Source organism: Rhipicephalus sanguineus, chromosome 10 (genome assembly GCF_013339695.2).
Source record: "Rhipicephalus sanguineus isolate Rsan-2018 chromosome 10, BIME_Rsan_1.4, whole genome shotgun sequence".
Taxonomy (NCBI): Eukaryota; Metazoa; Arthropoda; class Arachnida; order Ixodida; family Ixodidae; genus Rhipicephalus; species Rhipicephalus sanguineus.
This window is the reverse complement of record NC_051185.1, coordinates 100,268,506-100,281,417: the sequence shown is the minus strand read 5'-3', so window position 1 is coordinate 100,281,417 and position 12,912 is coordinate 100,268,506.

Sequence of the window (12,912 nt, the reverse complement as noted above, 5' to 3'; positions counted from 1 at the left end):
TAAAATAGATGCCCAGTAATAGCTGAGCTTGCAACAATTATGCTGCAAGCTCATGTGTTCACCTTGCAATGCTTTTTCGCGCCTTTCCCCGTTGTAACGGCGTCCCCTCAGCAGTGCGTTGGGCCAATTTATAAAGCATAAATAAGTGAGCAAACTATTGAATAAATAGGAAGTGTAGGCTTCGATGTTACACTCGGTTTCGAGCCAACAGCTCGTCAACGTCGTGTATCAGGAATTGTGGGTTCATGATAACTGCAATGCCGGAACATCTTCAAACCCCAAGAGCGTTTCTATAGCTTTCAAGATGGTTTCGGACATGCGATGTGCCTCGGCGATGACACACACACGTACGCACGCGCACAACACGAATAGAACGAGAAAGGCCCGAGAAAATCGGGGTTGCAAAGATTGAGAGATTGAGTGATTGAGAGAGAAGAGAGAGGAGATAGAAACGAGAAGAACCGCACATACACAGTTGAAAAAAAAATATAGAAAACATATTGCAGCCATTTCACTCAGTGAAGGTGGATGACCAGCTGAGCTGAGGGGCGAACTCCCGTCTCTGCTTTTTGTCGGCGTTATTCAAAAGCGCGCTGCTGCTCAGACGTTGTCACATAGAGAGTTTTAGTGTCGTTGCCTCGACGGTGCTTGCGTACGCGAGGCCTTGCGTTCTTTTTTACTCTTTTGGGAGCGGCTATGGAACACAAGAAAGAGGCAGGTGCACAAAAGAACGCAAGAACGCGGGGACACAACGGCTAGGGCACTAAAGCTCGCTAATGAGGGGTCGACCTATACTTCCCATGCACTACCATGCCCACGCCGCGCATTGACTCCACATCGGTGATGGAACGTGTACGAAAGACGTACGGCTCTCCTTCTTTTCTGCACAGCCTCCGAGATCAGCCCACCATTGACCCATCGATGATGTTCATTGTTGACGTCATCATGCGACGTCAGGGTGACGTGATCAGGACTCACAACTTTTGATGATATGAGACGTCATGCGTCATGATATGTGTTCAGTATGTGATGTCATTGCTCACTCGAAAGCGATCACGTGGTTTTTATGTCCGTGGACCGAATCGGACCGACGGTGCAGGTGTCCCACTGGCATCTCCGCTACAAGAAGCATTCAAAGGAAGGGTGTTCAGAATGCAGTCATTCAGAAAGGCCTGGGAATCTCAAGAAGCACAGTATCGCTTGCATGACCTACTTCTGCGACATTAAGTACTGTCGATGGCCTATAGAACAATTCCATCCACAGATAGGTCGGTCGTTGCACTTGTAAAACGCCTGCAAGGGATAGTTTCTGCGCACTGTACTGCGGGACGCATTTGAAGAATGCCTGATTGCGCTCATTTTACCCGACCTGAGGAAGTCGTGTCTCATCGCCGCTTCACAAAATAGATGCTACCCTTCAGTGTAGACTATGGCTGTGGGTTGCACTTACCAACGCCTACGCATTAGGCATTGGGATGGCCAACACTGCCGCGCGTGGCCATGAAGCCAATGGAGAAACAATTCATCACTCCGTAGCGTGTGGTCCATCTCGATATAACTGATATATGTGCTCTAAAATGAGTACCGGCGTCAATCGGACCATAGGATGCCCTTCGGGCGTCAGTGCTGTCGACTTGCCTGGTAAGCGAACGGTCAATCCTGTAGTGAGGGTGGGCGTGAAGGGGCGAGGGGAGCGCCGTAGGAGACCCTCCCCAATATGTTCCGTCCTCAAATAGGAGATTTCTTTATATATTGAAGGCCTTCAGCAAGCAATCTCCCCACCATGCCGAAAAAATTCTTCGCCGCGGGCCTGCCCACGATATATCCACAACTACTCAAAACCCACAAAGAAGTCGGTCGAACTCGCAACGCTTGAGTCAAAGCAATAAAGAAAATCGGTATAGGCCACCAATCGCCTACTACTGCGAATACCATCGTCTCCCAGAATGAAAGGGACCTCCCTATTTGTTGTTGTTGTTCTTCTTCTTCTTCTTCTTCATCTTATTATTATTATTATTATTATTATTATTATTATTATTATTATTATTATTATTATTATTATTATTATTATTATTATTATGCTAGAGGGCACATAGGAGGTCTGTTAGAAAAGTATCCGACCTTATTTTTTTTGCGAGAACCTGATGGATTTGAAACAAGTGTGCTTGCAACAGCCGACGCATGCGTGAATTTTTTCCCGCCTGCCAATAGCGTCAGTCGCTGGGACGCAGCGTTTGAGTGAGGTCGTGCGCAGTGCTCTCGTCGGTTTTTGATTGCAAGGAAAATGACGGAGCAACTGGAGCAGCGCTACTGCATCAGATTTTGCCAGAAACTGGGCGACAGCCAAGTGGAAACCATTGGGAAGATCAAGACGGTTTTCGGTGACGACGCTATGAGCCGCACACAGAATAAGGAGTGGTTAAAGACGGCCGCACATCGGTGGAGAGCGAGCCACGCTCCGGTCGGCCATCAACATGCCGAAATGACCAGGTCATTGCCGAAATAAACGCTGTGGTGATGCGGGACCGTCGTGTGACTATCCGGAAAATTGCGGAAGAGGTGGGCATCAGCACTTTCTCTGCACATTCCATTATGACGGAAGATTTTGCCATGAAGAGAGTTGCGGCGAAATTCGTGCCGAAACTGCTCCCGGTGGAGCAAAATCAACTTCGTGTTGAAGTCTCACAGGACATGCTGGATTTCACAAGCAGTGACCCTAACTTCATGAACACCATTTTCACTGGTGACGAGTCTTGGGTGTACAGGTACGACCCGGAAACCAAACCCCAGTCGTCACAGTGGAAGCATTCCACGTCACCAAGACCAAAGAAGGCCCGCCAAGTGCGCAGCAACGTCAAAGTGACGCTGAGTGCTTTCTTTGACTCCTGCGGTGTGGTACACCACGAGTACGCACCACAGGGTCAAACAATCACCAAAGAGTACTACAGGGATGTCCTCCGTCGCCACGTGATGCTGTGCGGCGCAAGAGACCTGAGTTGTTGTCAACAGGAAACTGGCGCATCCATCACGACAATGCTCCTGCACATTCCTCACACTTGGGTCAGACTTTTTGGCGAAAAGTCAGACTCCTGTAGTTCAACAGGCTCCTTACCCTCCTGATGTGGCCCCCTGCGACTTCTGGCTGTTTCCCAAACTCAAGAGAACCTTGAAAGGAGAGCGATTTCAGACAAGGGGGGATATTATGGCTGCAACGACAGCAGAGCTAAACTCCATTCCGAAAGAGGCCTTCTCAGAATGCTTCCAACAATGGCAGCACCGCTGGGATAAGTGTGTGAAGTCCCAAGGGGACTGCTTTGAGGAGGATTAGGTTTCCAACGCTCCAATTATGCCAGTTTTTTTTTTCTTCCACCAAAGGTTGGATACTTTTCTAACAGACCTCGTATATATTCCATTAAGAGCGAGGGACAGGGGGTTGGTGTTAGGGTTCCTATTAATACTTCAATTCTCGGCTTCAACTTCTCATCATGCTTTAAACGCTAAAACACTTGGCCTGAAAAAATAAAAAACACTAAGAAAACTTTTATTTTACAAAGATAACAAAATAGCCACCTGCACCATAAATCGTGATTGACGTCTGCCTTTTAAAGAAATTCCCGCGAAGAGGCTTAACCACGCTGAGGTTGCAGTTTTGTTCTTTCTATTGTTTTGTTTATATCGAGCGCGCTGCATGCACGGAATGCACGACCTGGTGTTGTTGTAGACGACTGCACGTATGTGCGTGCCACTGTGCTGTGCATGCTGTGGGGTTAAGAATCTTTCAATCTGTAAACATTATATTTATGTAGGACAGCGGCCGACGCACTGGCGTTTACCCTCCTATATTTTGTCGGTGACTGTGCGAATATATCTAATTTGCCGCCAGCAGCGGACAATGTAATTCTCAATTCCTGTGACGTCAGCCTGTTGGTGTAAGTCGTAGCTCTGTGCAAGAAAAAATGAGGACAATTTTAATTTCGGGGGAATCTAGTAAGACAATTCGCTAAAGGACGCAATCTTCTGCAGGAAATGTTGTTCATTCGTCATCTGTATCACGTTGCAGGCAAAATCCGGTGTCGTAGTTACCGGGAAGCCGCATGACTGAGATCAGAAATTATGCTGGTCGAGCAGGATAAGGATTAAGTATGACTTTCGAAATAATTCGCTCCAATGGCAGTGGCACTCCCGGTCTGTCGTTTTCTTCCAATACACCGATTGTTGAGGTCAGCTGCATATGGCTCTTAGAAAGTGGAGTAGTTAGTAATCATTCACCTCTTCTTTTTAATTTGAAAGCCGTAGATGCCTCATCAAGCGCGAAAATTGACCGGCGTCCCGCGACGGCGGTGTCAACAGGAGTGGTGCCAAAGATCATCATTACGTATTGACGTCATCATGACGTCACAGATCGCCAAAATCTATGGCGGTATTATGACATCAACACGATGTCAAAGTCGCATCATGACGATGTTACGATGAACAAAACCGTACGGTGGGAGGTAAAATAAGCCTCCAATTCAGATTAGCGCCTCTTAAAGACCTGTGTAATAAGAATTTCGGGAGAATATTGGCTGCCATGTCCACGCACATTGATATGGCGAGAGTATTCATATCTAGTGCAAGGTAGGATCCGGATCGGCGGTGTGTCTTGGTGTTGACACGAACGAGCACGCAAGCACACAACACCGTTCACGTGAACGCAGCGGTTGACACCGACGAACATGAGCATACGTATCACAAATGTTGAGCAATGAGTCCTGACCCGATGCTATTACCACTACGCCACATCCGAATGCGTCATCAAACTGAAATAAACGCTTTCAAGAATGTCCCCCGTGCAAGCAAGCATGCTCCAGAAGCTTGGCGCGTTTTGAAAAAGCGCCGACGCATTCTCGTCTAGTCGTAGTTGCGCTGTTCGCGGTAACACTGACAACTGACACGACCCAACTATTGATGTAATTTCCTGCTTAGCCGATTCCACTTTTAAACATGTGCTCTAATATAATTTAACCTAATAAACTAAAATTTGTGTTCTAATGAGAGAGATAGAGAGAAAGGAAAAGGAAGATTATGGTAGTTAACGAGATATTAGCGTCCGGTCTTCTACCCTGCACTGCTGTGGGGAAATTTGGGTCGCAAAGAGGGTTTAAGGAGAGCGAGAGCGAGCGAGAAAAAAGAAAAGACACACAAGTACAGGTAAAAAGTAAGACAGAAAGCACTTACAGGAAGGGTGTTCTAAGTACAGTTGTTCAGAAAGGCCTGCGGAATGCAAGAAGCCAGCAGCGCTTGCACGGCCTTCTTCGGCGACGTTAAAAACTATCGATGACTTATAGAAATTTGACATCCGACAGAGATGTGGGTCGTCCATTCTTTCGAGCCCGTTGGAAAGGATAGTCGTTCTGCTCTGGGCAATCCCATAATATAATGCCAATTCTTTCATTATTTCCACAGCGATGACCGGCTTCGTAAGCGTACAGAAACGTGAAACTTATGTAGGTAAAGCTATCGAATCGATCCTTTTCATAATTGTAAAGCTAGCTTTCCTGCGATGCAGTTCGCCCAACTAATGGCGGCTAGTCACTTGTGTGAACAGTGTCTTCAAGCGCAGTTTGCTTGCGCTGTGACGCGGAAAACGTAGCCACTGGCACGGTTACTCATTTAAAAAAAAAAAAAGCGGTCGTGCCCCAGGTTTCTTGATATAAACACGCATAATACACAAGCCCCAGCACGACCTCCTCTCCACTTGAAGCGGATTAGGTTTTGCCATTAGTTGGGCAAATGTGCAGCGCAGAGAAGCGCACTTGCAGACCATGAAAAGGGTCTAAGCCACCTGCACCATGAATGGTGCTGATGTCCGCCTTCACAGATATTTCCCATATATAAGCTTAACCACGCATAGCATCACGTTACGTTGCTTATGTTTCTTTTTTTTTCTGCGATAGCAATTATATGGACACTCTCGGCTGCTTTTACACAACTCGGCCACGCGCCACCGGCTGTCTAGCGCAAAGGCCGAGACAGACGGTACGGTTTTACATCCGATCCGGCGTCCGGCGCGGCGATGCGGCAGCCGGAATGATGACGTTTCGTGACGTTTCATCGCATCGGATCGCCGCATCGCATGTCCGGCGTGTATCCAACCGGGCAGATATTTTCGCCGCCGCATCGGACCGTCGGAAGGCCGCAGCCAATGACAGTTCGGGAGACGTGTGTCGTCACGCCGCTGGTGGCGCCCTCTCCATGTCGCCGCTCCGGTCACCGTGGCCAAGGCGCGTCGGTGGAGTCGAGCCTCGGAGCATTTGCCGACATCGCCACTCGCGGCGGCGTGATAAACATCGTGTACATTTTGATTGTGCCGTGAAATAATTCGTGATTGAATAAAGTGATGTTTGAAGTGTATCATTTCTGCAAGACAGTGCCCGTTTCCAAACCAACAGATAGCGAGATCGCGAGCGGCGATGCAAGGCCATTTCGCAGGTAAATACAGCGACACCGGTCTCGGCGAGCCGGCTCGCTTCGCTTCCACCTTTGCGCTTCACATCGATGACGTCGAGAAAGTTAATAGCGTATCCTAACGCGTTACATGCGAGTACAAAGCTTAATCGTGCTGGCAAAAACAAGCGCTCTATGACGAGCTCACGTGTGATCGCGAACGGCGTAGGCGACGGCCGGCGTCCGTCATGATAGGCCTACCTCTCGGGATCGTGAGTGACTGCGAGCTGTTGCGATGTGCTTGTCGTTCGCGAAGGCGTAGTTTTAGTGATTATTTTCTTATGGAACGAAGCGTGGCTGTGCAAAGTTGTTCGTGTTGTGCTTCATTACGAGGATACGAAGTCCTCCGAGTGTGCATGCCGAGGTGCCGTATGTGGGCGGACCCTACGGCTGATTGCTCTTTCGCCCCGTGTGTGCTGAATCGTCGTACGCCGCATGCCGGACATCCGACGCCGCAGGCCGGATCGGAGGCAAAATCGTACCGTCTGTTTCGCGCTTAACAACGGCGAGCTATTTATTTACACCATTTAACGCTAACGGCACGCAGACCTCGTGGAGGTGCTTCATTATGTGTAGTATCACCCGCTATATTGCCCGAAGGGCGCGGTTTAAAGCAACGCTCCTACATTATCCTTCAGACGCGCACTAAAATATGGCCCATTTCTGTACCCACTGACGATGTGGAACGCAGAGTTGATGATGATGATATGTGGCTAATTACCCTTTGTACCGGGTGGATCCCTTATTGGCGTCCTCAGCCTAATAAATAAATAACATAAAAATATTATGAAAAGTCATAAATAGCAAAAATATATAATAAATAATCATAGTAAACGATGCGTCGAACGCCACCGCGTGGCAGCAGACGAGGAGGGATGACTCCACGCGCCGCAGTTTTAAAGAAGAGGAAGTCTAAGAGCGTTGCGTTCTAGCACGCTGCTCAAACACGTAGAAGTAACAACCGTAACAGTTTGATCGTGCTCACATTGTGTTTGAGCAGTGCGCTGCAAGTGTCGAGCTATGACCGTTAGTTCGCGGTCGTCTTGAGTGTGTTCTTTTCGACAGTCCTTTGCGCTCGAGCGGCGCGTTGTAAGTATCGAGCTGCTCGCCGTTCCTCAAGTGACATTTTAATTTGTTACTATCGCATTCGTTACTTCTCCGTTTCGGCGAAACTGTGACTTTTTTTTTTAATCGAGACTCCTCTATCGGATGAAGGGCACGCTGGGTGATTCCACGAGAGATCGAACATGCCTGTCCGGTCGCAATTTTTGTTTTGCCTGGTTTTTTTATATGTTATGTGGACACATTCAAAGTGTACGGAACTGAAAATTTTATTTCCAGGAAACGCTCCCAGCGCGCCAAAAAAATATTTGAAGGTGGCGGCGCGGGCCTCCTGTTTCTGCTCACTGCAATATTTCCGAATTCTGCGGCCAAATTTAGCGCGAACTATAAATGATGTGTCCAAAATTTTTTTGCTGGTTGAATACGCATTACTGTGAATTACACCCATGCTTTTTTTATGCCGTCCTCAAAAAGAAGAAAATGGGAAAAAAATGGCAAACACAGCCGAAATCAAAAAAGGGTCCTAAGTTTGAGGCGCCTTGGCGCTTTGCTATTTCAAACAGAAACTTGACAATGATGTCAACTATAGAAAAGAGCCTTTGCAACATTTACACGGAAGATCTTTTTCGTACCTGCAGCGCACAAAAAGAAAAAAAATAGTTAAATAAGCGAGTTTTTTCAAAAAAGTACATTTTCAAAAAATAAAATAAAAAAAAACTCAGGTCTCAATTTTGACGACAATTTTTTATCAAAGAGCGCTTACGTCAGTGAACACACGGTTTTAATATCATATGTCCTCATTTGCTTTGTTTACGAGATATAACTGGTCAAAATGACCCTTGCTGTGTGTGCTTACTTCAGTGCGACTCATGGTTGTTATTGGCTTGCATTGTGCGTAAATTGCAGTTTTAATTATTCTGCTGCAGCAGAACCTTGCTGTGGTGGCTTTTGGTCAAGAAAAATGTGTTTTCAGATTTTATTTGTGTCTAGCGTGTGCAAAAGTCGGCTGCTGCCGCCCTCAAATGGCTATAGCGTGCAAACAGTTTGCAGCCTACAACCGCGCCAACAAGCATCAGAGGAAAGATGGGCGCGCCTGTTCAAGATATCAATCGCTTCTTCTTCCTGAAGAAATGGCTGGTCTACCTCATCGCGGTTAGATCTAGACAGGTTTTCCTTGAGGAGCGTAAAGCAATGCAAGCATACTTAGCGGGTGTCGCGAAAATCCTCAGCCTTACAGTAGCTTCTGGAGGTATTCAACAACAAAAAGAGCAAAGAGCAGGAAGACGTTATCTGCGACGCCAAAAACATGTGATAGCGGGAAGTGAAATAACGTCTCGGAAATCATTGAGCTAACGTTTTACAAATGTTGTTTAGGCACAGTGTGCGTCGAATGGGGAAGATGGTTAGAGCGTGCAATGCACGTAATGGAAGGGAAGCAAGCAGGCAGTGAGAAAACAACTGCATAACGGCGCGCCTGCTGATTGTGACATTTAGTTACTGATTAAGTTGGCCTTCGCTGCATACAGATGCTTTATTCTGTGTGCAAGGAGAGTTTTGACAAAGTGACCTAAACCATGTGTTCGCGGTGTCTCGCGTTCTTCTGATTAGCGAATACTGGCGGGGTAAGTTAAGGTTATAAGCTGCAAACTGCGTACGCGTTAGGCCTTTAGAGAGCGGCAGCAGCCCACCCCCGCACACGCTAGACACAATTAAAGTTTGAGAATGCATTTTTCTTGGCGACATGACACCAGAGCAAAGCTTTACTGCAGGAAAATAATTAAAACTAGATTTACGTGCAATGCAAGCTGATGACAACTATCAATCGCACTGAAGTGAGCAAACACAGCAAGGGTAATTTTGGCACGTTAAATCTCGTGAACAAAGCAAATGCGGACACACATATTAACACGGTGTTTTCACTGTCATAAGCGCTCTTCGACAAAAAAAAATGTCAAAATTGAGGCCTGAGTTTTTTTTTTTTCATTTATTGAAAATGTACTTTTTTGAAAAAAACTGGCTTCTTTAACTATTTTCTTCTTATTTTGCGCTGCCTGTAGGAAAACGATCTTCCGCGTAAATGTTGCAAAGGCTCCTTGAAATACTGGACACTGTTTTGAAGTTTCTGTGTGAAATAAGAAAGGCGCCAAGGCGCATCAAACTTAGCAAACTTTGTTGATTTGGACTGGGTTTGCCATTTTTTTTCACAATCTTTTTTTCCTTTTGAGGACGGCATAAAAAAGCATGGATGTAATTCACACTAATGCGTATTAAAACCAACAAAAAATTTTTGACACATCATTTATTGTTCGCGTTAAATTCAGCCGTGAAATCCCAAAATATTGCAGTGAACAAAAACAGGAGGTCCGCGCCGCCACCTTCAAACATTTTTTTGGCATGCTGGGAGCGTTTCTTGGAAATGAAATTTTTGGCTCCGTGCACTTTGAATGTGCCCACAAAACATATAAAAAACGCAGGCAAAACAAAAATATCGACCGGACAGGCATATTCGATCTCTCGTGGAATGACCCTTTGGAGGGCGGCAGTAGCCCACTTTCGCACACGCTAGAGCCAAATAAAATCTGAGAACACATATTTTTTTGACGAAAGGCCACCAGAGCAAGGTTTTGCTGCAGCAGAATAATTAAAACTGCGATTTACGCACAATGCAAGCTGATAACAACCATCAGTCGCACTGAAGTGAGCCCACACAGCAAGGGTCATTTTGGCCAGTTATATCTCGTAAACAAAGCAAATGAGGACATATAATATTAAAACCGTGTGTTCACTGACATAAGCGCTCTTCGATAAAAAATTGTCGTCAAAATTGAGACCAGTGTTTTTTTATTTTATTTTTTGAAAATGTACTTTTTTGAAAAAACTCGCTTATTTAACTATTTTTTTCTTTTTGTGCGCTGCCCATAGGAAAAAGATCTTCCGTGTAAATGTTGCAAAGGCTCTTTTCTATGATTGACATTATTTTCAAGTTTCTGTTTGAAATAGCAAAGGCGCTAAGGCGCCTCAAACTTAGGACCCTTTTTTGATTTCGGCTGTGTTTGACATTTTTTCCCATTTTCTTCTTTTTGAGGACGGCATAAAAAAAGCATGGGTGTAATTCACAGTAATGTGTATTGAAACCAGCAAAAAAATTTTGGACACATCATTTATAGTTCGCGCTAAATTTGGCCGCGAAATTCGGGAATATTGCAGTGAGCAAAAACAGGAGGCCCGCGCCGCCACCTTCAAATATTTTTTTGGCGCGCGGGGAGCGTTTCCTGGAAATAAAATTTTCAGTTCCGTACACTTTGAATGTGTCCACATAACATAAAAAAACCAGGCAAAACAAAAATTGCGACCGGACAGGCATGTTCGATCTCTCGTGGAATCACCCCGCTGCAGTTGTATGCTCCTACGGGTTAATTACGGTTTAATAATAATAATCATCATCATCAGCCTGTCTACGCCCACTGCAGGGCAAAGGCCTCTCCCATGTTCCGCCAATCAACCCGGTCCTGTGCTTTCTGCTGCCACGTAATACCTGCAAACTTCTTAATCTCATCTACCCACCTAATTTTCTGTCTCCCCCTCACGCGTTTGCCATCTCTTGGAATCCAGTCAGTTACCCTTAATGACCACCGGTTATCCTGCCGACGTGCTACGTGCCCGGCCCATATCCATTTCTTCTTCTTGATTTCAACTATGATGTCCTTAACCCCCGTTTGTTCCCTGACCCACTCTGCTCTCTTCCTGTCTCTTAAGGTTACACCTATCATTTTCCTTTCCATCGCTCGCTGCGTCGTCCTCAATTTAAGTTGAACCCTCTTTGTAAGTCTCCAGGTTTCTGCTCCGTAGGTAAGTACCGGTAAGATGCAGCTGTTATATACCTTCCTCTTGAGGGATAGTGGTAGATTACCAGTCATGATTTGATAATGCTTCCCGAATGAGCCCCAACCCATCCTTATTCTTCTAGTTATTTCACTCTCATGGTTCGGCTCCGCGGTTACTACCTGTCCTAAGTAGACGTACTCCTTTACAACTTCCAGTGTCTCGCCACCTATCGCAAGCGATGTTCTCTGCCAAGATTGTTCCACATTACTTTAGTTTTATGCATATTAATTTTCAGACCTACTCTTCTACTTTCCGTATCCAGTTCAGTAATCATGAGCTGCAATTCGTCTCCCGCGTTACTCATCAATGCAATGTCGTCAGCGAATCGTAGGTCACTGAGATACTCTCCATTAACTCTTATCCCTAACTCTTCCTCTTGTGAGGATCAGGTAACATCAGACCTGTTGAAAGACGGTGGAGAGATTATGTTAGAGAAACTGGCCACCCTGTATACGAAGTGCCTCTCGACGGGGAGGATACCAGAATCTTGGAAGAATGCCAACATCATCTTGATCCATAAGAAAGGGGACGTCAAGGACATGAAAAATTACAGGCCCATAAGCTTACTGTCCGTTGTCTACAAGCTATTTACAAAAGTAATTGCTAACAGAATTAATACGACATTAGAGTTCAATCAACCAAGGGACCAGGCAGGATTTCGTACAGGATTCTCAACAATAGACCATATTCATACTATCAATCAGGTGATAGAGAAATGCGCGGAATACAACCAACCCCTATACATAGCCTTCATAGATTACGAGAAGGCATTTGATTCGGTGGAGACATCAGCAGTCATGCAGGCACTGCGGAATCAAGGCATCGACGAAGCCTATATAAACGGTTTAATAAGTTTTCTTTCAAATCCCCCTGCCTCGCCCGAAGGGAAGCTTCCGAAGTAGTTTTAAATATGCTTTACTCACTCACTCACTCACTCACTCACTCACTCACTCACTCACTCACTCACTCACTCACTCACTCACTCACTCACTCACTCACTCACTCACTCATTCACGTCAGCACTCTTACGAGTTTGTGTAATTACCCTCCTGCAGAGGACATTGCCATTCTGCATTCCACGCCCTTTTCTAGGTGCACTCTGTAGCTCTGTACAAAAAAAAAAACAAGGAAGAAATATTTATTTCAGGGGAACCCAATAAAACGTGTTGCTAAAAGACGTAATCTTTGGCCGGGAGTGTTATTTATTCTTAATCGTTATTGCGTTTTAGACAAATATAAACGGTGTACTTGCCGGCAAGCCGCATTGTTGAGTTGAGAAACTATGGCGGTAGAAGGCGATAAGGATTAAGTACAACGCTTCTATCCAAGTGGCTCCAAGCGCAGCAGTCGTGATGTCTCATGTATAGGTCATTATTAACGACAGCGCCACACAGCTCTGCCATAGTGTACACAATAGGTGCTACAAATCATTCCCTTGTTCCAAGCACAGGCTCACAAGCTGGGTGCTTAGCAGCTAAG